Source organism: Chelonoidis abingdonii, chromosome 10 (genome assembly GCF_003597395.2).
Source record: "Chelonoidis abingdonii isolate Lonesome George chromosome 10, CheloAbing_2.0, whole genome shotgun sequence".
Classification (NCBI taxonomy): Eukaryota; Metazoa; Chordata; order Testudines; family Testudinidae; genus Chelonoidis; species Chelonoidis abingdonii.
Genome location: NC_133778.1, coordinates 16,697,529 through 16,718,614, shown reverse-complemented (window position 1 = coordinate 16,718,614; position 21,086 = coordinate 16,697,529).

The following is a 21,086-nucleotide window of genomic DNA, read 5'->3' as shown; positions in this document are numbered from 1 at the left end:
AATCTGGTTTTCTAGGGCATGGAAATCCTCGTTGGCCCATAATTTTTAAACTTCTGCTTTTTAGTTGAAGGTATTTCTCCGGGATAGCTCTTTAAACACCATTGTGCCCTCTTCAGATGGCCCTGTCTCCATTCTGATTGGCAGAAGGCGAGATTGTATGAAAGAGGAATCTGATTAGGCCCTCGTTTTGTGTCCGAAAGGGCCCCTGAATTCTCCAATGTCCACAGGGAATTTAAGACTTCTGTTGGACAGCTCCTCTGAAGAGCAAAGCGTGCAGGCTGGACATATGTCTTTGTGCACGTGTCGTCTCACTTGTTTGTAACCCAGAAGGGCCAATCTCACAGTCATAGAATCATAGAATATCAGGGCTGGAAGGGACTACAGGAGATCATCTAGTCCAACCCCCTGCTCAAAGCAGGACCAATCCCCAGATAGATTTTTGCCCCACATCCCTAAATGGATTGAGGATTGAGCTCACAGCCCTGGGTTTAGCAGGCTCAAACCACTGAGTTATCCCTTCTGACTGTGGAGCATCTCAAATGAACATCAGTGGGAATTTTGCCTAATCAGAGGAAAATTAGGAAGCAGTGGGGCCCACTGGATGGAACCATAGTGTAGGAACCAGAAGACCTGGGTTCTATCCCTAGCGCTGACCTTGAGCAAGTCTCTCTTCTTCCCTCCTGGCCTTTGTCTTGTCTATGTAGATTGTAATCTCTTTGGAGCAGAGACCGTCTTTTACTATGTGTTTGTACTGTGCCTAGCACCAGGGGATCCTGAGCTTGGTGGTAATAGTACAGACTGCTGGATTGGGCTCATCATGGGGCACACACATGAGTTCATCTGGAATATGTCGTATCTGGGGGGTGCAGTTAGCATTATTGTCCAGGCACAACTTCGCAGGGAATCGCACTGTAGAACGGCTACCCTTTTCTACGATTGGCTAGACTGGTGGTTTTTGAGAGTCCCTCACTGCTGCTTCGCAGGTGGACAGCAGTGGTGGCTGATAGTGTCTTCGGCTCATGTGCATCTTGCCAGCAGAATGTGATTTTTTGCAGCATGACTTTGCCATTTTCAGATTGGGGGACCAGAACATGCTTTCCTGGGGGTGGCCCTCCCGGAACCTCTAGCAGCTGAACGCAGTGGGTTGGGTTGCCATGAGCACACTCAACGTCTGTGTTCTTTGTTCTTCGCTGGCTACTGGTTCTGTTCCCGATCCAATTAAAGGTGCAGATGACAATCCTTAAAACCTTCTGGTCTGGGATCTGGTTACCAAAGGGATTGTTCTTCCATGATCTGCTGTCACAGTGGAAGTCCAGAGAGATACATGTGATACTAGAATTCCAAAGATGGCAGAAGCAAGATATTCTCAGCTGAAAGATCCCACCTTTGCAGCTCACGTCCCCTGGTACAGCCCCAGACTGTTAGGTTTAATCAGGCTTTTGACTAACTATTCTTCCGTTATCAATTTGGGGCGGGAGGGTTGCTTTGTTTGCTTTAATGGAAAAATTTCAAAGGGTTTTAACTAAGAGCAGGACACTCTGTAAATGAGTTGTCATCTCCCCTGGGATTTGGGACTGCATTCCTATTGGCCACTCACTTTCCTCACTCGCACTGCCTCTCTACCAGCTTTACCCTCTGCCATCCACTGCCACTGGGCTTTTGCATGAGATCCCTTTCATGTCTGAGCTAGTTGCTATGGCTACTGGCAGTCTGCTACCTTCTGGGTCTCTGGGAGCCATAAGTGAAGGTGTTTTTGCAGCATGGAGGTAAACGTCGTCTCTTCCTTGTGTGGCGCATCCAGCCTCACTCAATCAACACACACCGCTGGGGTTTCACCTTGCAAGTGGACCTGGATTTGATGGGATGAGAGGCTGCAGTTTCTTCTTTCCTCTTTGAAAACAGCTTTTTCTTTTGTATAGCTTTTTACTACAAAGGGGAGGCTTCAGTTCTAGGCGTTTTCTTGCTTTGCATGTATTTGTGTATGAGCGTGTGTTGTCCATATATCTTTTGTTGCCCCTTCTGTTTAAAAAAAGTCAGTTTCATCTCTGGAATTGTTTTATGGATATGGAGACTTTCATCTCCTCATATTCTCTGGGTTTCTCTTCTTGAGGATATGTTTTGTATCCTTGCTTCAGTCTTTGCTAAATTGCCGGAGCAATACCTCTTTAAAAGGATTAGTGTGCACCCTGGGACACAACCTTGTGATGGAAAACAAACTGGTTCCACTTTGCATAAGCTCGTCTTTGTCAGCCCTTGATTCCCCTAACCGAATGTACATGTTCTGACCCAGTGCCTAGGCAGCTGTTTTGCCTTCGCTCTCCCAGGGAGAGAGCTTGCTCAGCTGCTCTGAACAAAGGTGGAGCTAGGAAAGGGAGAGAGGCAGTGAGGTTGGAATCTTGGCGTGTTGACCCTCTGTTCTACTTTGCTGAGAGATCAGGTCCCAGCTGGAGACTTGTTAAGAAACGGAGGCTGAGATTCTGTCCTCCCACTCCAGCAGGTGCTGCCCAGAAGGCATAGCCCAAGGGAAAGAAGGTGGAAGGTAGCTTTCAGACACCTTTGTGCCCTGGGATGCTTGGCTGTTCTAGCACTTGGTGTGATCTTCAGTATAAATTGGAGCAATCAGGAGCTGCCCCCACTCCCAGCCCAATCCACTCTCTTCTGCTCCAGCTCCACCCACGGTATTTCCATTGAGCTGGGCCTTGCTTCGCAACCCCTTGTGGCTGCTCTGTCGCCCCTACATGCTGCCACATGATGTGTAGGGGCCAGAACAGTTGGCAGAATCCTTCCCAGACTGCAGGTCACTTCCATTCTGTGGCATAATGAGGTTCCTATGTTTTCCCTAATTCCTAAAATAGGCATAATTGGTTTTCTGTGCCTTTCAAGTCATTGAACCATGGAAAATGAAATGGCAAAATAACATTAAGGCTCTAATTGCTATGCAGCAAGTGAGCACCCTTCAGAGGTAAGACTGAACACACTTAACCCCGTAATCTTAGCTGAGTTCATCCAAAGAGCTGAACAGACTTTGCAAACTAATCACAAATCACTGAGTGTGCCCACAGGAGGTGCAGCCCAAACCAAAACAGGGGTCCATCTAGCTCAGTGGACTCTGTCTCTGACAGAGGCCAGGCACAGATGGTTCAGTGTAAGGTTAAAAACAATTGTACTATGTGGGCTTGATCCTGGAAGGGGGTGAGTTCCGTTGACTCCTCATCTTCAATGGGAGTGGAGGGTGCTGAGCTCCTCATAGGCTTGAGCTGCTACAGAAAACTTTGCCATCTGTTAATGGTTGGATTATATGCCCTAACATGTTTATATGCCTAATAATTGCTTTTTAACTCATCTAATTGTAGCTGTTCTCGTTATTCAGATTAAGACCAGTCTGCGTCTCTGTGGCTGCGTTTGTATCCGGGACATCAGAACATGGCGCAAAGTAGATGTGGCTCAGGTGCTCTTACCATTGTGTTAGGTGACATGGCGGTAGCAATAGACTGAGCCCTGGCTTGGCTACGTCCTTTACCCTGGCTACCGATGGAGGAGTTGCGCCCCTGGGGAATTATGGGTTCTAATTTCTTAGTTTAGGCAGGAGCTGAAATGCAGCCACTTTTGGAGAACTGCTTTCACTGCCCCGGAGTCTTGGCCAAATTCCAGCTCAGCTAATGGTGTTTCTACACCCTAAGAGTCTCCTCTCTCACTTCAGCTGGATACAGTAGTCTTCATTTTGCATCGGTTCCATAGCCTGGTTTTGTGCTATTTTGGTAGAACATGTTTAACAGACATTTGATTTGTCCACACTGACCAGGCAAGCATCTTAGGCCTGTGTTATTAAATAACTGATTCAGATAAAGCACCTTGGACCAGAGCCTCAGCTGATACAGATGAAGGTGCAGCAGCTTTGACTGCAATGGATTGACATCAGCTGGGGATCTGGCCTGATATTTTATGTGAGGTAGATGGGGCAATGGAGGCTATCACAAGGGTCTGAACCTCTCTGGTGGGGTGGATGAAAAAAGGGATTTCTCCGCCTTTTAAAACTTTTAGCCAGGCAGAAGCTGGTTTCCTGTTTAGTTTGCTCTTGGGTTTTTAAATCACTTGCAGTGACTTTGACTCTTAAGTAAAATGTGTGAACCAAGTGGCATCCTGGAAGGAAGGATTCGCTTCACGATTGGCCTGATCCTGATCACATCAAAGTCAATAGGAAAGCACCTGTTGAGTTTAACAAATTCTTAGTAGGAATTTTGCTGATTTGGGCCAGATCTGATGCTGATTTATAAGCCCACTGACCTTGGTGGAGGTTGCAGTGTTGTTGTAGCCATGTTAGTCTCAGGATATTAGAGAGACAAGGTAGGTGAGGTTCATTGGACCAGTTTCTGTTGGTGAAAGGGACACGCTTTCAAGCTTGCTTGCTTGCTTTCTTTTTTTTTGACTTATGACTGCAGACATATTGATGGGCCAGTTCACCTTGAATTGTCCCATAGAATATGCATTAACTACATACGCTAAACAATCTATTCCACTTTGTATTTAGCTGTGACGCTCTGTATATGTATACACTGCAGTTAAAACCCCACAGCTGGCCCATGCCAGCTGACTCTGGCTCACAGGACTCAGGCTAAGATACTGTTTAAATTTCAGTGTAGACTTTCGGGCTCAGTGTAGACTTAAGACCTTGTGAGGTGGGAGGGCACCAGAGCTCAGGTTGCATCCAAGCCTGGACATCTAGACCACAGTTAAACAGCCCTTTGCTTGAGCCCCGGGAGCCAAAGTCAGCTGGCAAGGGTCATCTGCAGGTGACTAATTGCAGTGTAGACATACCCTCTGACTACCATTCCCAAAGGTGAGGAAGAGCTGTGGAGCTCAAAAGCTTGTCTCTTCCACCAACAGAAGTTGTGATAGCCTCCATCCAGTCATCTCAGAGTACTCTGCAACACTGATTCGTGATGGATTAAATCTGTCAATCGGTAACGTGGCATTATCCTATTTTGCAACAGGGGAAACTGAAGCACAGAGAGCTTATATGGCTTATTTGAGGTTCCCAGTCCTGAGCTTTTAACCACTGATCCATTCTTCCCCGCCAAAAGGTTCGCTCACTTATCTGAACCTTATCTTACTATCCAAACCACTTGGCTCTGTAGACCAGTCTGTAAACCAGGTAAGGGCAGGCTTTCTCCAGAGATATCAAGTAATTCCTGATTCCCGCCAGACCAGAAATACTGCAAGAACATTGTTCCTTGCTGTACATCTACTTCCAGCCCAACACAACAGTAGGAGTACAAGGGTAAGCAAAAAAGCCAGAACTGAAACTGTTTATCCATGTCATCTGAATGTTTCTGGCTCTCCCGGGGTGAGGTAGCAGCTGTCTTTGTTCTACCTGTGTCCAGTGCCAAGCACAATGAGGCTTGGAGCACTTCCTTAGGCCCTGTAGGTTCTACTGCCGTACGAACAATAAATAATAACTCAAACACAACTGTTTTTGCAGGTTATTTGGGGGGATGGTTCCAATTGGCTCTTCTGGTTCAGCCATCCGTGCTGGAGAGTCACGGTGATAATTGGTATTGCAGCTATGCCTGGAAGTCCCTGTCAGCGATTAGGGCCCCATTGTGCCAGGCTCATAATGAAAAGGTGGTCCTTGCCCCAGAAGAGCTTACAGTCTAAGTAACGGATGGTGTCTGATATGGCAATGCCGTGATAGGTTCATAAACAGTAGTTGTCTTACTGCTGGGCTGATCCTGCTCTTGCTATTTGGGTCACTGCTGAATTCGATGGGAGCCAGATCAAGTCCTCTGGCAACATTCCTGGCCCCTCATTCCCATGTTGCTAAGGTGGTAGAAAATAATGCATCAGGAGGTGCTGTAAGGTAGTTCTCAAAGAGGAGGTGGAATTGTTTACATGGTGTATGCCTGCGATTTCATATGTTTAACAACCAAGCCAGTTGACTCGCAGATAACTTATAGGAAACATTGCAGGAAAATCAAGGAACATTGGCAGGTCCCAGCGGATGGTGTCATAGGACAGCGCCTCTGATAGATCACACTTTTTTGATCATCAGCCCAGACCTTATGTAAAGTGGTGGCATTACTCCATAGATAGGATACGCACTAACCAATGTTGGATGTGTGCTGCTCTCGCCACAGCGAGACAGTAAGCATCCGTGCTGCTTGCTGCCTCTTAAAAGGCTGGAATTCTCAAGGAAGCAGAGGTTAAAACAACTCTGCTGGTTTTTTCTAAACAACTTTCAGATGAAGGGTATGCAAAGTGTTCAGACTAAAACCTGCCTTCCAGTCAGGAGCTGCCAGAATCTATTACTGAGCTGTTTCCACATCCTCGGGGGGGGTGGGGGGGGAGAGTTCTCTCCTCTGCTGTCCCTTATAACAAGCTGCTGAAGACACGGCTCTCACGGTGCGGTATGGATGTGTGAATTAATGAGGAGATTTTCGAGTGCGACGAAGAAAGTAGACGCTCCCAGCTTATCTGTCAGAGCAAGTCACGCTGGATGCACCCAGGTTTAATAGACATACCACTAGCCTAGCAAGTCTTTCTTAGGACTTCCTGATGGAGACGTAAGGGGAATAAAATACCCAACCTGGCCAAAAATGCACACGCTATGAGAGTGCCTGCGCCTGGTATCAAGGAGGAGATGTGTAGGCAGGAAAGGGGAAATTCACATCCCTTTATTCAAGCCACAGGCCAGATCCTCAGCTGGTGTAAATCAACGCAGCTCCATTGGCTGCTCTGAGGATCTGGAGGCTCTGTGTTGTGAGGTAACAGGGTGGCATTCCTCAAAGTGCCAGCTTGCCATTAATGTCAGCATTTCGGATGTGCCGTTCCAAGTGTAAGGAGCAAGTTGCATTCTGCCCCTTGTACCTAGCTGGCCGCACTGAGGTGGCTCATTACCAGCACTGAAAGGGGGATGGATCTGTGTGTCTATCTGCCTGGAGCATCCCATGCTGGAACATGATGTGTTTATATAGTTTATTTTGCTCTGATTTTGTCCTATATGAAGGGTCAGAACATAAGAATGGCGATACTGGGTCAGACCAAAGGTCTATCTAGCCCAGTATCCTGTCTTCCAACAGTAGCCAATTCCAGGTGCCCCAGAGAGAATGAACAGAACAGGTAATCATCAAGTGACCCATCCCCTGTCACCCATTCCCAGTTTCTGGCAATCAGAAACTAGGGAAACCCAGAGCATGGGGTTGCATCCTTGACAATCTTGGTTAATAGCCATTGATGGACCTGTCCTCACCTATCCTCTGCCCACTTATAGAGTCCAGCACTCAGCTCAAATGTGGTGTTCTTCAACAGTGTGTGGCGGGGAGAAAGATCGTCTCCCTTTCAAGCTACAACGCAGCAGCAGAGCTCCTCCACACCCCCAGTGCAACCTCTGGCAACCTCATTTGCAAACTCTCATGTTCTGTGCCTTATTTTACACTGCCCTGCACCTGCAGGCAGAAACTCTGCCATGAGCATCAAACACTCTCAGGAGAGTGTATTGCCCTGTTTAAGCCTTAAAGTGGAGGGGATGGGTCTGATTAGGCTGATGGATACGTTATTATTAGTAGAACTACAGTAGTACCTAGACGCTTCTGCTAAGATTGGGGCCTCATTGTGCTGGGCACTGTCCAGACACAGAATAAGAGAGAGGCCTGGCCACAAAGACCATAAGCTCAAAACCTCAGAGGTATATAGGCACCTAATTGCCATGGCAATCAATGGGAGTTTGGTGCCTACATTCCTTTGAGGATCAGGGCTTTGCAGTCTAAATGGACAAATGCTGGGAGAAGATATGGAGCCTTACTCAAGGTCACTGGTAGAGCCAGGAATAACACCCAGCTTGACCAAGTCCTAACCAGTGCCCCAGCCATTGCACCACACCTGTTTTGCTCCTCCTTCACCTGAAGCCCCAGTCTCCCAGTCACTCCTTGATGGGTGTAGACTCTTGATTTCTAGTGTCAATTTGCCAGTTGGTGGAACTCGGCTGAGCCGTCATTTCTTCCAAGGTGATACTCAGAAGGGTAGCTTGCAGTTTGTCATCCTTGCCCTTTCTACCAGTAGCAATTGCTGTCATGAGTGAGTAATCGGTTATTACTATTAAAGCCACAGGGAATGTTATGAGATTATTTTACAAGGGAGGGGGGCGGGAAATCATTTTATAAAGTGAAGGTCACTAACGTCCCTCCTGCTCTTTAACAGGGTAAATATGTTAGCCTGACGGTTGTTCTTTCAGAGGAAAAGAGACAAGAAGGCCATGCAAGTAATAGGTGGTAGCCAGGATCTGATTATTGCTCTGCCTTCCCTGACTTGAGAGTGAGTTTACAGAAGTGAGGCTAGACGTGTTGTGTAATCATTCCCACTGGAGTGCTATAAAGCAAAAGAGAGATCTCGGGGTGCGCCGTGGATTCATATTGATTTTCAAAATCAGAGATAAAACTAAGTGAGGCAGAGTCCAGGAGAGAACAGAGACACGTGTCACCTCATATATTCTCCTAGATTCTTGGAAACAGGTGACCTTGTGGTTGCTTTTATCTCTGACATCACTTTACTCTCCATGGCAACCCATCATGATATCACACTCAGGTGGGCTGGAGGTAAAAGCAATCTGTAAAAACAAACCTTTCTGGCCAGGAGGAGAAATATATTGCCTCACTTTGATTTGCATTCAATGCACCACCATTGAGAGTCTGATCTGGCTCCTGTACAAGTCAAGAGGAAGACACCCATTGACTTGAATGGGAGTTGGATCAGGCGCTGACCCTAACCCCCCAACTCTGTAAAACAAGGTGAACTATCAAATGTCCCAGGAAATGGAACACTGGATTCAGAATCTGATAGGGAGCCAATTTCATTCTCCTGAGAAAAACAGTTGCTTTAAGAGCCACTTCTTGTTATAGACCGTGGGAGTTTTGCCATTGGCTTAAATAGGATCGGAGCAAGAGAGGGGACAGCTTTCTGATTCCGACAGTCGAGGGAACAACTAGGGTGTTGTCCATTTTTGATTGGGTTTTGACCAATAGGGATGAATTAGTTGCAAATGTGAAGATGGTCGGGAACTTGGGAGGAAGTGATCATGATCTGATAGAATTCAAGATCCTATGGAAAGGAGGACATGAGAAATAGTAGGCAAAGTCCCATGGCAAGACCAATTAGGAAGGGGGCTGGCAATTCTTAAAAAATGTTATACTGGAGATTCAACATCATGCTGTTCCAACGCAGAGAAAAGATAAGATCTGCAGGAGGCCAATGTGGCTGCACAAAGAGTGTTTTAGCTGTCTAAAAACCAAATGGGATCCATACAGGAAATGGAAGGAGAGGAATGTCACCAAGGAAGTATACCTGGGAATAGCATGAGCATGTAGGGACAAAATCAAAAAAGCCAAGGCAAAGAATGAGTTACAGCTGGCAAGAAATGTTGGAGACAACATGAAGTGGTTCTTCAAATATGGTAGACAAAAAAGAAAGCTCAGGGATGGAGTGGGTCCACTGCTTAGTGGAGAAAGTGAGCTGGTAACATGCTAGGAAGACAGAGCTGCCCCATGCCTACTTTACTTCAGTCATCTCTCAAAAAAAATAATGTGTGATCAGATGATTAGAGAAGTTACATAGACAATAAAGGGAAAGAGATGCAGATCTTCTGATCAATTTGAATGAATTCAAATCAGTGGGTCTGGATACTATTCACCTAAGAGTACTGAAGGAATTAGCTGAAGAACTCTGCAGACCACTGGCAATAACATTTACAAACTCATAGATGACAGGAGAAGGTTCCGGTAGACTGGAGAAAGGCTAACGTAGTGCCTATCTTTAAAGTGGAGGGGGCGGGGTTGGGGAGCTATCGATCAGTTAGCCTCACTTCAATACCTGGGAAGCTACTAGAGCAATGTATAAAACATTCAGTTTGCAAATAGCTGGAGGTGAAGGGGTAATCACTATCAGCCAACATGAATTTACTAAGAAAAAATCATGCCAAAACAGCTTGATTTCCTTCTTTGGCAGGATAACTGATCTGGTGGATAGAGGCATACGAGGGACATAATATACCAGGACTTCAGCAAGGCTTTTGGCACGGTCCCACGTGACATTCTGATCGGTAAGCTGGAGAAATGCGGGCTCCGCAGAACTACCATTAAGTGGATACATAATTGGATAAACAACCACAAACAAAGAGTAACTATTAATGGAATGATGTTGGATTGGAGGGAGGTCTCAAATGGGGTTCCACATGGATCTGTTCTGGGTCCAGTTGTTTAACATCTTTATTAATGACCTGGATGTCGGTATAGAAAGCGTACTGATCAAGTTTGCAGATGACAGAAAGGTGTGGTGGTGGGAGGGGGTTGCCAATACTTTGGAGGATAGACATAAAATTCAGAGGGATTTTGATAATTTGAAACTAGAGACAACAAAATGAAATTCAGCAAAGACACATGTAAATGCTACACTTAGGGAAGAAAAGCCAAATGCACAAAAGTGGAATGGGGGAAAACTAACTTGGCAGCAGTACTGCTGAGAAGGATCTGGGAGCTGTGGTGGATCACAGCCTAAACATAAGTCAGCAATGCAATGCTGTTGTAAAAAAAGCAAATGCAGTTTTGGGTTGCATTAACGGAGGTAGCATATGCAAGTCACGGGAGGTGATAGTACCGCTCTGCTTGGCACTGGTTAGACCTCAGCTGGAGTGCTGTGTCCAGTTTTGGTCACCAATGTATAGAAAGGATGTAGAAAAACTGGAAAAGGTCCAGAGTTGAGCAACAAAGATGATCAGAGGGATGGAATGCAAGCCATCTGAGCAAAGGCTGAAGGAACTGTGTATGTTTAAGCCTGGCAAAGAGGAGATTAAGGGGAGATATGATAATGGTCTTCAAATATTTGAAAGGCTGCGATAAAAAAGGTGGAGAAAAGTTGTTCTCTTTTGCCCACCAAGGGCAGGACCAGAGGCTATGGGTTCAAACTACATTATAGCAGATTTAGATTAAATCTCAGGAAAAACGTCCTAACTGTACGGGTAGTAGGACAATGGAACAGACTGCCTAGGGAGGTTGTGGAAACTTCTTCACTGGAGGTTTTCAAAAGGAGGCTGGAGAGCTAACTGTCTTGGGATGGTTTAGACACAACAAATCCTGCATCTTGGCAGAGGGTTAGACTAGATGATCATTGCGGTCCCGTCTAAACCTTATGGTTCTATGATCTGGCCTTAAACCAATCATATAACACTTTAAAACTGAGAGACAGTGTTGCCTAGCAGATACTGCACTGGACTGGGATTCAGGAGACCTGGGTTCTATTCCCATCTCTGCCACTGGCATGCTGGGTGACCTTTGGCAAGTCACCTCTTTGTGCCTCAGTTTCCCCATCTGTAAAATGTAGATAATGGTGCTGACCTCTTTTGAAAAGTGCAGGGAATTATTGAAGAACTGCTGTTTTTAATAGTAACTGTTATAGGTATTATTAATTATAGGGATTGCTTTTGAAATATATCAGTTATTTTCAAGTTATTGGTGTTGGAGAGGGTGTATGTCAGGGCAGGTTTTGTCCCTTTACGTTCTGTGCAGTCTTTGTTTTTGTTTTGGAGAAGCTATTTGCGAGGTTAGTGTTTTCCTGGCCCCAGTGGTATGGCTCCTGTGGAGAGAAGGATTGATGCTCATTCTTGGAACTGTTTTCCTTCAGTTCACCAGTTGCAAGCAAGTGTTGTCAATCATAGTTGGAACCGGACAAGGTGATTTTGTTTCAGTGACCATCCATCCATCAACAGGGAGTCAAGGACACATACCCCATGTCGCAAAGGAAATGCGTGAATATAACACAGTATTTCCAATAATCAAACCCAGAGTCCTGCTGCAATCCTCAGCAAAAGTTATATAGAGTCACACAAATGTTAATATCACCCTCTTTAAAACAGCCAACAACAAAACATTTTCCCCCCCACTTCCATTGTCATTGTTATTACCTGGAAAAGAACGATTCCAGGGTTTCTTTTCCCCTTCCACACTATGAGTTCACTATAAAATTTTCTAGGAATGTAAAATGAGGCAGCCCACAGAAAGAAAATGCACAAACGCAGCCTTCCTGAAGAAGACATCATGTAGCATTCAGAAACGAGGAGACAGCTAATAAAATTACATTGATATTATTCCAGTAGCTTGGCTCTTAGCAAATGACTCCCTAGAAGTACCTAAGACAGATAAGACAGGGAGATAGATTAGAATTTACTGGATGCTTTTGCTTCTACTTGAGTACAACAAGCTAACAAAAGTACAAAAAAATGCCCTATTTAGCATATGAGACTTTTTAGCATCTTGCCCAACCCTGAAAATTACAAACTATACTGCAGGATTTTCAATCAATGTTGGTTTATTCCCATTTGTCTGTAAGTGATTAACATAGATCTCAGTCACACATTCACTGGGGAGTGTCTGAGTTCAGGGCTACTTAAACAGTGGATCGGGAAAGACTCCCAGATGTACAGAAACTCTTTGCTTTTATGTTTCAGAGCATAAAGTGCTTTCTGTCGGGGTATAATATGGGTTATCTTGATTTGCCAGGAGGCAGTTCCGGTTTCTATTTCAGTCTGATTCCTCTGAGTATTTGTTTTAATAAAAAAGAATGGTTGTGATGTCTAGGTTTCTAAAAACGTCTGCTATCAAGCATACAGAACACTTTCCATATAGCGTTTCAGTCCATATGGTTACTGCACAGTAAGGATAACACATTATTTGCATGTAATAATTATGCCTACCTCTCATATACCATTTTCCAGCACTATATGAAGGTCAGTATCATTATCTCTGTATTACAGATGGGGAAGGTCTGGAGCAGGAAAGTGACTTGCCCAAAATCACACAGCAGACCAGTGCAGGACTCAAGAATAGGCTCCTGAGTTGCAGTCTAGTGCTCTATCCAGTAAGTCACGTTGCCTCTCAATTTTTAAGGTTAAAATGCCCCGTCTTGGCAGTAAAACCATAGATGTTCTGAAGGAGCAGCTAGTACCTGGATCCTTAGCGGCGTGCAGCGATGAATTAGACGGTGGGAGTCAAAGGATCTGTCCTGCTTGTTGTATTAATCTGGCCTCCTTGGAAGATGAAGAATCTGTGTAATGTAATATTAACATATATGTACGTATATTACGTGTTCAGACCTTATGTTTGGGAAGAAAATCTTCTGGATGTGCACAGTACAGTGCTGTAGGCAGCCTAAATGGGGCTATGGCTCTAAGAGAGACATGAGTTGCCCCTTTTGTTTCAATGGGATATTGATGGTACGTCACTTTAAATAACAATATTGGTAGCAGTCAAAGGCTTTGTGTATACTGGGGGGTTGCTCAGATTCCAGCCAGAAACAAGCGTATCTGCATCAGTGAAAATCTCTAGCGTGGGCAGACAAAGCTGCTCTTTGCGCTGGTGGAACTTCTGTTTGCACTGGTGGAGCGACTTTGCCTGTCTTCATGCAGTAGGGGTTTGCCTGCATGCAGCTACACCAGTTGCAGATGGCAGGAATCAAGGTAAGATGGGCACGCACTGGCTGCTGATCACATCCAGCTAATGTGCTTATCCCAGGAGGTGGGAGGCAGCAGTGTGGATATCAGGAGCAGCCACTTGCCATCCCAACAGATTAAAGGAGTTCACTTCACCAAACCCTGCAGTGCTGCTTTGTCTGCCCCTGTCCTCTGTTTGAGAGCAGGAGCCAAGGAAGGAGAAATTAGCCACTGCTGGGCTTCCCACACTGCTGTGCTCGGGACAGGTGGTCAGGAGGGAACGGAAGAGCTGATTTTGCTGTGCTTTTCACCTAGGACTGCTAGATGCTTCCCCTCCTCCTTCATCCTTTGCTCTTTCCCGACTCAGTGCAGCCAGCCACCATGGGGAGCTGGGTAGGAGGCACAGCAAACCCACAGGCAGTGATATACATTAGTAGCCCAAAGAATGGGGACAAGAGTGGCTGTCTGCACTGATGTCTCTGAGGAGGTTTGGTCCTGAACACTGGCACAGAGGGACGAGTGAGATGGGGGAGAATGTGGGAGTGAAGTTGAGAGCGGGAGAAAGAATTGGAGCCCCACAGTGATATGAAGTCAGCTTTGCCTTTGAAAAGAACAGATAGACAAGAACAATAGAGGAAAGTGAGCCCAGAGAAGAGAAATGTAGGGAGAAGAAAGGATGAGAGAAGTACAGAAAGAGGGGACTGACTAGAAACCAAAACGAGGTGAGGGTGGGGAGTGGGAAGAGATAGGGAAGGAAGAGAATTAAAGGACAGACACAGCGGGCCCAAATGGGCCCTGGCAGCACTTTTGTTCATCACTGATGCCAAATGTTCACCAAGGGCTCATTCATACTCCGCCATAAGACTCCCATTGACTTCACTGGGAGCTGGAACAGGCCCTAAAGACGTAGCAGCTGCCTAAGAGCCATGTTCTACCCTTGATCTTTACAGCGAATCTCCCATTGACACCAGGGAGAATTCCACTGTGGAAGGAGGTTCCTCTGTGGCCCTACAGACCTAGCCTATGAACCCTAGTAAAAAAGGCCCTTCATCTCCCCTCATAGAATAATTTTGACACCCTACCCATGGTTAGACTGCAGTAACTCCAAAGGAGCATTATCCGTTTTCCTGCCAGTGATGGGAGGATGAAGGATTCCCTAAATGCCCATTAACCCGATAGACTTTAATGGTTCAGAAGAGGCCTTTATAGTCTGCCGATAATGGCTTACTGAGAGATTGTCAAGTAGCGGATTTGGTAAAACTGATCAGCTAGAAAATTTTTTAAAAATGGGTTTGTGCCCTTGTTTTATTTTGCTGCTTTGTGATGTGCAAGGTGGCAGGGAAGGATTTTTTAAAGGGCGTAAATTGGAGGAGGTGCTGCTGATTTTTTTACCTTAGAAATATCAGCAATGTCAAGTCTGGTCTTCACTGGTTTTTGTCAGAGGACTCGTTGGAAGTCTCAGATGGTGGTATGTAAATGAAGCGATAGAGGTGCTGAAACTTCAACAAAGGCATCTTTCTCCTAAAGGCACTTTCCCACCAAAACAAACTTTTGGTGGGAAAATACATTTTCACTGAAATAGAAATGTTTTTTGGACCATGTTGATTTGGAAAAGTTTTCAATGGGAAAATTGTCAAAATGAATCATTTCAACTTTCTCGTTTTGTCTCTGTAATGTCAAAGTGTTTCATTTCAGTAAGGTAAAAATGTTTTGTTTCGACTGTCACATTTTATTTCATTTTGTTTTCACATATTAAATTATAATTTTATTATATCAAAGTCTATATTATATCATAAACTTTTCACCTTATTGAAATGAAACATTTTTGCATTATCAAAAGGAGCGATTTGATATTATTGAAACAAAAAGTTTAGAGTTTCAAACTGAATTTTTTCAGAATTTCCATTCCATGGTAAATTTTGACTCTTTATCCCAATTTGGAATGAAAACAAATTTTAAAATGGAAATTTCCCCCAGAATGGTAATTCCATTTTCTCACCATGTCTTTTCTCAGGTACTTGAGTTAAATTGGTGCTAATAATTGGAAAAAAAGTAAACAGTCTGAACAAAAATCACTTTCCCTCTCAATTGATCAGGCTTCATTTGTACAGTATCATGAAACTAGTTCTCTGGTCAATAGCGTCTTTCAGGAAAAAGAGGGTAGACAAGACCAGAATTTCTAATATAAGACAATAATCATGAAAAACATTTCTGGAAAACTCCTGTCAGTCATAAAGAAGTAAAATAGGACACAGACCCTGTTTTTTGCTTCATTGCAGATTATCTTTAACCATCTTCCATATTAGTTATGTCTCCCCTTTACTTCTTGCTCCTCTCCTCACTGCCTTTCTGAGCCTATGGTTTATGCATAACATCCACACTGCTCGCTGCCTTACGTGGCCATTTCCTCAGCCACAAGAAAATCTGCAAGCCACATAGGCGGGCACCGTTCTTTCCTTATGGTGCCAGTGCAATCTTAATTTGGCAGCCTCATATATGTCTTCAGTTACATGATCACATACCGTTTTTTCCCCCACATTTCTGAACTTTGACTTGGCAGCTTTAAGTGTCATTTTTAATGTAAATTTGTAAGGTTTTTTTTAACCTTAAATATTTGGGGAAAAAATTCATCATGTTGAACCTTGTTGCTCCCACCACGCCCATTGGTCATCAGCAGAGTTGGAATCTTTGGCTCCACAGAATAGTCCTCTACCACTTGAGCTAACAGAGTAACTGGTAGCAGTAGAAGGCTGTCATCTTCTACATAGATCTGTGTAGAGGGGCATGTGGGTTTCACAGCTACTAGCTACACAGCGAAGGATTGTTGTGACTTGGGAATAATGGGTTTAAAAATCCAAGTTCTAGAGAAGAGTATTACAGATCCTTCGGTCCTATTCACCTACGCTTTTCTCAGTTCTCTTCTGCTTCTATTTCCCACTCCCTACTCCTGCCCTGTCCCTTATCTTTCCTGGTTCCTCTCTCTGTCACCAACTCCTGCCCAGTATTCTCCACCCCTGCTCCTGTTGTCTCCCATTCCTGGCTCCTACTCGTGTCCCTTCTTACTTGTTCCTATCTTCTCTCTTTAGCCCTCTCCCCCTGCCCCTCTTGTAGCTTCTGCTCCTATGATAAAATCCTATAGGCTTTTAGAATAGTAGCTACAGAACCTCTCTACATTTCTGTAGAACCCTCTGTTTATTCAATAGAACTAAGGACCTTTTTGGTCATTCCTAGCTTCCGGTCTGTGCCACTGGGTCATTCTGGAGTGAAGTTGAAAAATATTAGACAAAATTAAGAAATGTGACCTCTCTATATCTATCACTGAGGCAACATCTGTGAGTCCAATAAAACTTAAGTCAGAAATTGCTGGGCAAAAAGGAAGATGGGAGGAAAGACACTTGTGTGACCTGTAGTGTGAATGTTGTCATCTGTGGTGCTCAGGAGGAGACTGAAGGAGTCTGATACCTGTTGACGCTCACAGGAATCACCTGGGTAACCTATAATGCTTATAAGTTGTGCACGTAAATACCGCTCAGAAGCAACAGGGCCCCAGTTTTTGTAACCATGTTGATAATTCATTGGATGATGCCATCAAATTATGCCAAGTTAATGGCTCTTATACATCACACTTTGAAGACGCTTTTTATTGACTTAATGTGGATATTATTGCCATTGTTTATTACTGAGAAGTATCTTGTAGTAATTGAAATACAATACGGTACCATTAATCACTCTGAATGCAAAATGTTAATTTTAAACTGTTCATCATGCATTAAATGCTCTTCTAACCATAAAACACTTTGATTTGCAACAGGATATTTGATAAATGTCTGGTGTTTAGGATTTAATAAGACTGGCATTTGTGTTGCAGTGTTTGGTGTTTCTGTGCGTATGGGTGACAGTTTCCTTTTGAATTTCTGTAAAAGATGTGGTAGTAAAGTATTTTATTGGTGCATTGGTGTAAGTAAATGTAAACAGCTGAAAGAATGGGAATTTGCAGTTTAACAGCATCTCAGATGATGTGGTCATAGTATCAATGAAATTCTAAATTGTACAGTAAACTGTATGCAGTACGCTTACCTCCTAAAACATTACAAGTATTTTATTCCTAAGACTCCTTGTAAAGGACGAAGTAATAGAGCAGGAGTAGAAAAGATAGGTAAAAGGGAAGAGAAATACTCAAACTGAGAGATCATATGTAGAGCTGGATGAAAAATAGCAATTAGTTTGCACAGGAAATTTTTAAACAATTCCATTTTTTCCTAAATGTCCTGCAGAAAAATAAAATTTAAGAGGAAAAACCAGAAGGGATTTTTATCATTTTTGAAAACCATCTCCAGTAAAACAAAAACAGCAAAAACAAAAACACTGAAAAATTAAAATTTTAACTTTGTACTGAATCTGATTTTTTTTCTCCATTTTTCATCAGCAAACAAGAAAATTGTGGACAACATGAAAAATTTCCTTTTTTCGTTGCAAAGCCATTTTCAGTTGGGGAAAAAAAATGTTTTTCTGTTCAGCCAGCTCTAATGATAGGCCTATAGGACTGTCCAAACACCAGCAAAATTTCCATTGAAGTGAGGCAGTGAATGGTTCTGAAAAGGTCCTTTTATCACTGTTTGCTGTAAGCAGCCATACAGGGCATGCTCTTGCAAGGTGCAGAGCACTCTTGCAACCTGCTTTTGGTTGCAATAGCAGCAGCGTGAGCTCAGCGCTGCACAGCAGGTGCTAAACACCTTGCAGGATCAAGCCCGTAGAGACTGAGATTTATAACTGAAATTATTCCTGTGCCTTGCATTTCACCTTACCTACTGTCTGATCCTGCTGTCATTGATACGAGAGTAAAAATTGCCACTAACTTCAGTGTTCAGGATTAGGCCTTTGTCAGTCTAGTATGGTATCTAATGACAAGAGTCACTTAAAACATGTATGGAATTTGAGCCCAAACCCTTATTTAACCTAATGCTTCCAGAGAAGTTAATGAGAATCTTGCCAAGTATAGACTGCAAGATCAGGCTCTCAAACTATTTATAAAAAAACTATTTGTATACCCTGAGAGTAGCTGAGCACCTGACCTTCCACTCCCATAGATGTCATTGGGAGCAGTGGCCAATCCACATCACGCCATGGCTTTTCATTTATTTATGTGTGTGTGTGCGATTAGTACATTCACAATATAGTCATGCCTGTTATAGGACCGACCTTGAAGGGCACACCCGTTCAGTTGTATGTAGGTGTATTATATATGCTACACAAACAAAATATATGGCCTGATCCAAATCACTGATGTCAATGGAAAGATTTCCCCCCTCCCCCTGCCCATTTGACTTCAGTAGGCTTTGGATCAGTCCTGTGGTGTTTTTCCGTAATAAAATACTCCGGAATGCTAAAAATGTGCATCATGTCGTGGATTTAATGAACACTGATATTAAATATTTACAAAGATCCTCACTTTTTACTATCTTACTTAAAAAGCAAATTTAAATTACATTTACATGATGTAAAAATACATGTAACTTCAATTTTCTAGACAGATCTTTAAAGGTTTGCCAGAAATACAGGATGAGGTTGGTTTTGGTTAGGGGTTGTTTTGTGTGTTCGTTTGTTTGTTTGAGTTGGAATATATACTTGTGAAATGTATTTCTAATAAAAGGTAAATAATAGAAGGAATAGCATCTGACTTAGCTCTCTGCTGCTCAGCTGGTGACATTTATAAGGCAATGCAACATCTTTTCAAAACAGTCTCTTCTTTGTAGTTACTGTATTGATGTACACATTTATTTTAGCACTGGCAGCAATGAGATGAAAAAGATAATGTATGAAAAATCCCACAAGGCATGGATCCATGGATTTGAAACGCAGCTCACTTGCCTTTGGCATAATTTGGGGGATAAGGGTCATAGATGAGTCATTATGAAACAGCACAGGCACTTCTTTCATACATACTCAATACTGTCTCATTTTTCTCAGTTTCTGTTGACACCAGCTGTGTATATCTTAATCATCTCAGCGAGTTTACATTTCTTTCTCAATTATATGTAAACAAACCATAACAATTACATGGCAGGTGATGGCTAGGGAGAATTGGTCAAGTGTGAGATTGTGTCGTGAATGGGGACAGGAGAAAAAAATATATATATACGCGGGGCTATACAAAGCTCCTTTAAAAATATATCTATATAGCTGCCCTAACAAGCATCCTATTGAAACACAATACATTTACTGCATACAGTCAATAGCAACCACGGGCCAAATTAATCCCTGGTGCAATTCTATTGACTTTGGCACCATGTGTTTCTATTCCAGTCACTTTAAGACCACAATTCAGGAAAGCATCTTAGCACGATGGGACTTATGCACCTGCTTAAAATTAAGCGTATGCTTAAGTGCTTTCCTGAACTGGGGTCTAAATAAATGCCAAGTAGACATAGGAAGTATTTTCACTGCTTAAAGGGCCAACCCTGCAAATCCTTAGATTTTGCTCATACAGGTAGTTCCACTGACAGCAGTAGGTCTAGCTGTGTGATTAAGGATTGCTCCAATGAGAGGATTTTCAGGACCAATGAATTAATACAGCAACATTACAAGGATGCTTTTATTTCCAGATGAGAAAATAATCATAAGGAATATTTATGTCTGTAGATATTATTTTAATATGCAATTGTATATCTTTAGTGAGTCTGGGTTTATATCTGCCTCCTTGTCCATCAGTTTACCAGATGAGATGGGATTTGTTTTTAAACCTTGGGGCAAATTCTGCCCTTTGGGTTTAAAATAGGATTTCTCTGAATTATTGAATGTATCAATAAATAAAGCCATGGAGGCAGGCAGAAGAAAATTGAGGATGTAAACTCTGGCAGTGGGATGTTACATCAGTAAAAATAAGGAAAACAAAGGGTCTAAACTAGACTTCTTTGTTGTTTTGGTTTTTATTGAGTTTGATGACAGTTGCTGGTCAGGTGTTTTGGTTGTATTTTTTCTCCCTGTGGGTTCCATCTGCTGTCATGACAAAGGGAACGCTAGAAATGGTTAGATAAATAGCCTAGGCAAATGGAGTAAGGAAAACAAAAATCACATTCGACTTTTCCCATGGCTCTGCCTTGTTTGCAGAGCCAGGGGTGTAGTGCTGTGGGGCAGATTCTGGGAGCCTGAATGGGAGGGCTGCATTCAGGTGAAGGTACCGCAGGTGATGGTGACATTTCAGGTGACTACTAGGACAGGACAGATGCGAGGACACCATAGGAAGCCTGTTAATGCATTTAAGAGTAGTGTTGCATTTCCTTTCTCTTTCTTCTCTCAACATAAATTCTCTTTAACACACAATACACAAACAGAAAGGGGGGAATAAAGGAAAGGAAAGGTCATCCCTCCAGAGAGACACTAACTCAGCAGAGGATGTGACGTTTCAGGCCATCGTTGCCATGTGCCTTGCAGTAACCCATAGCAACAGTCATTCTCATAGCAGCTGTAAGGTATTGATTCAAACAGATAATCTAGGTGCTGGCCTTTAAAAATAACCCCACAGATATTTGCATACTATGATAATTTTGCATGTGAGGTGTGAGATTTCTAGTGCACAAAGCAGAACAGCTTTGATATCAACACATAATTAAGTAAATAG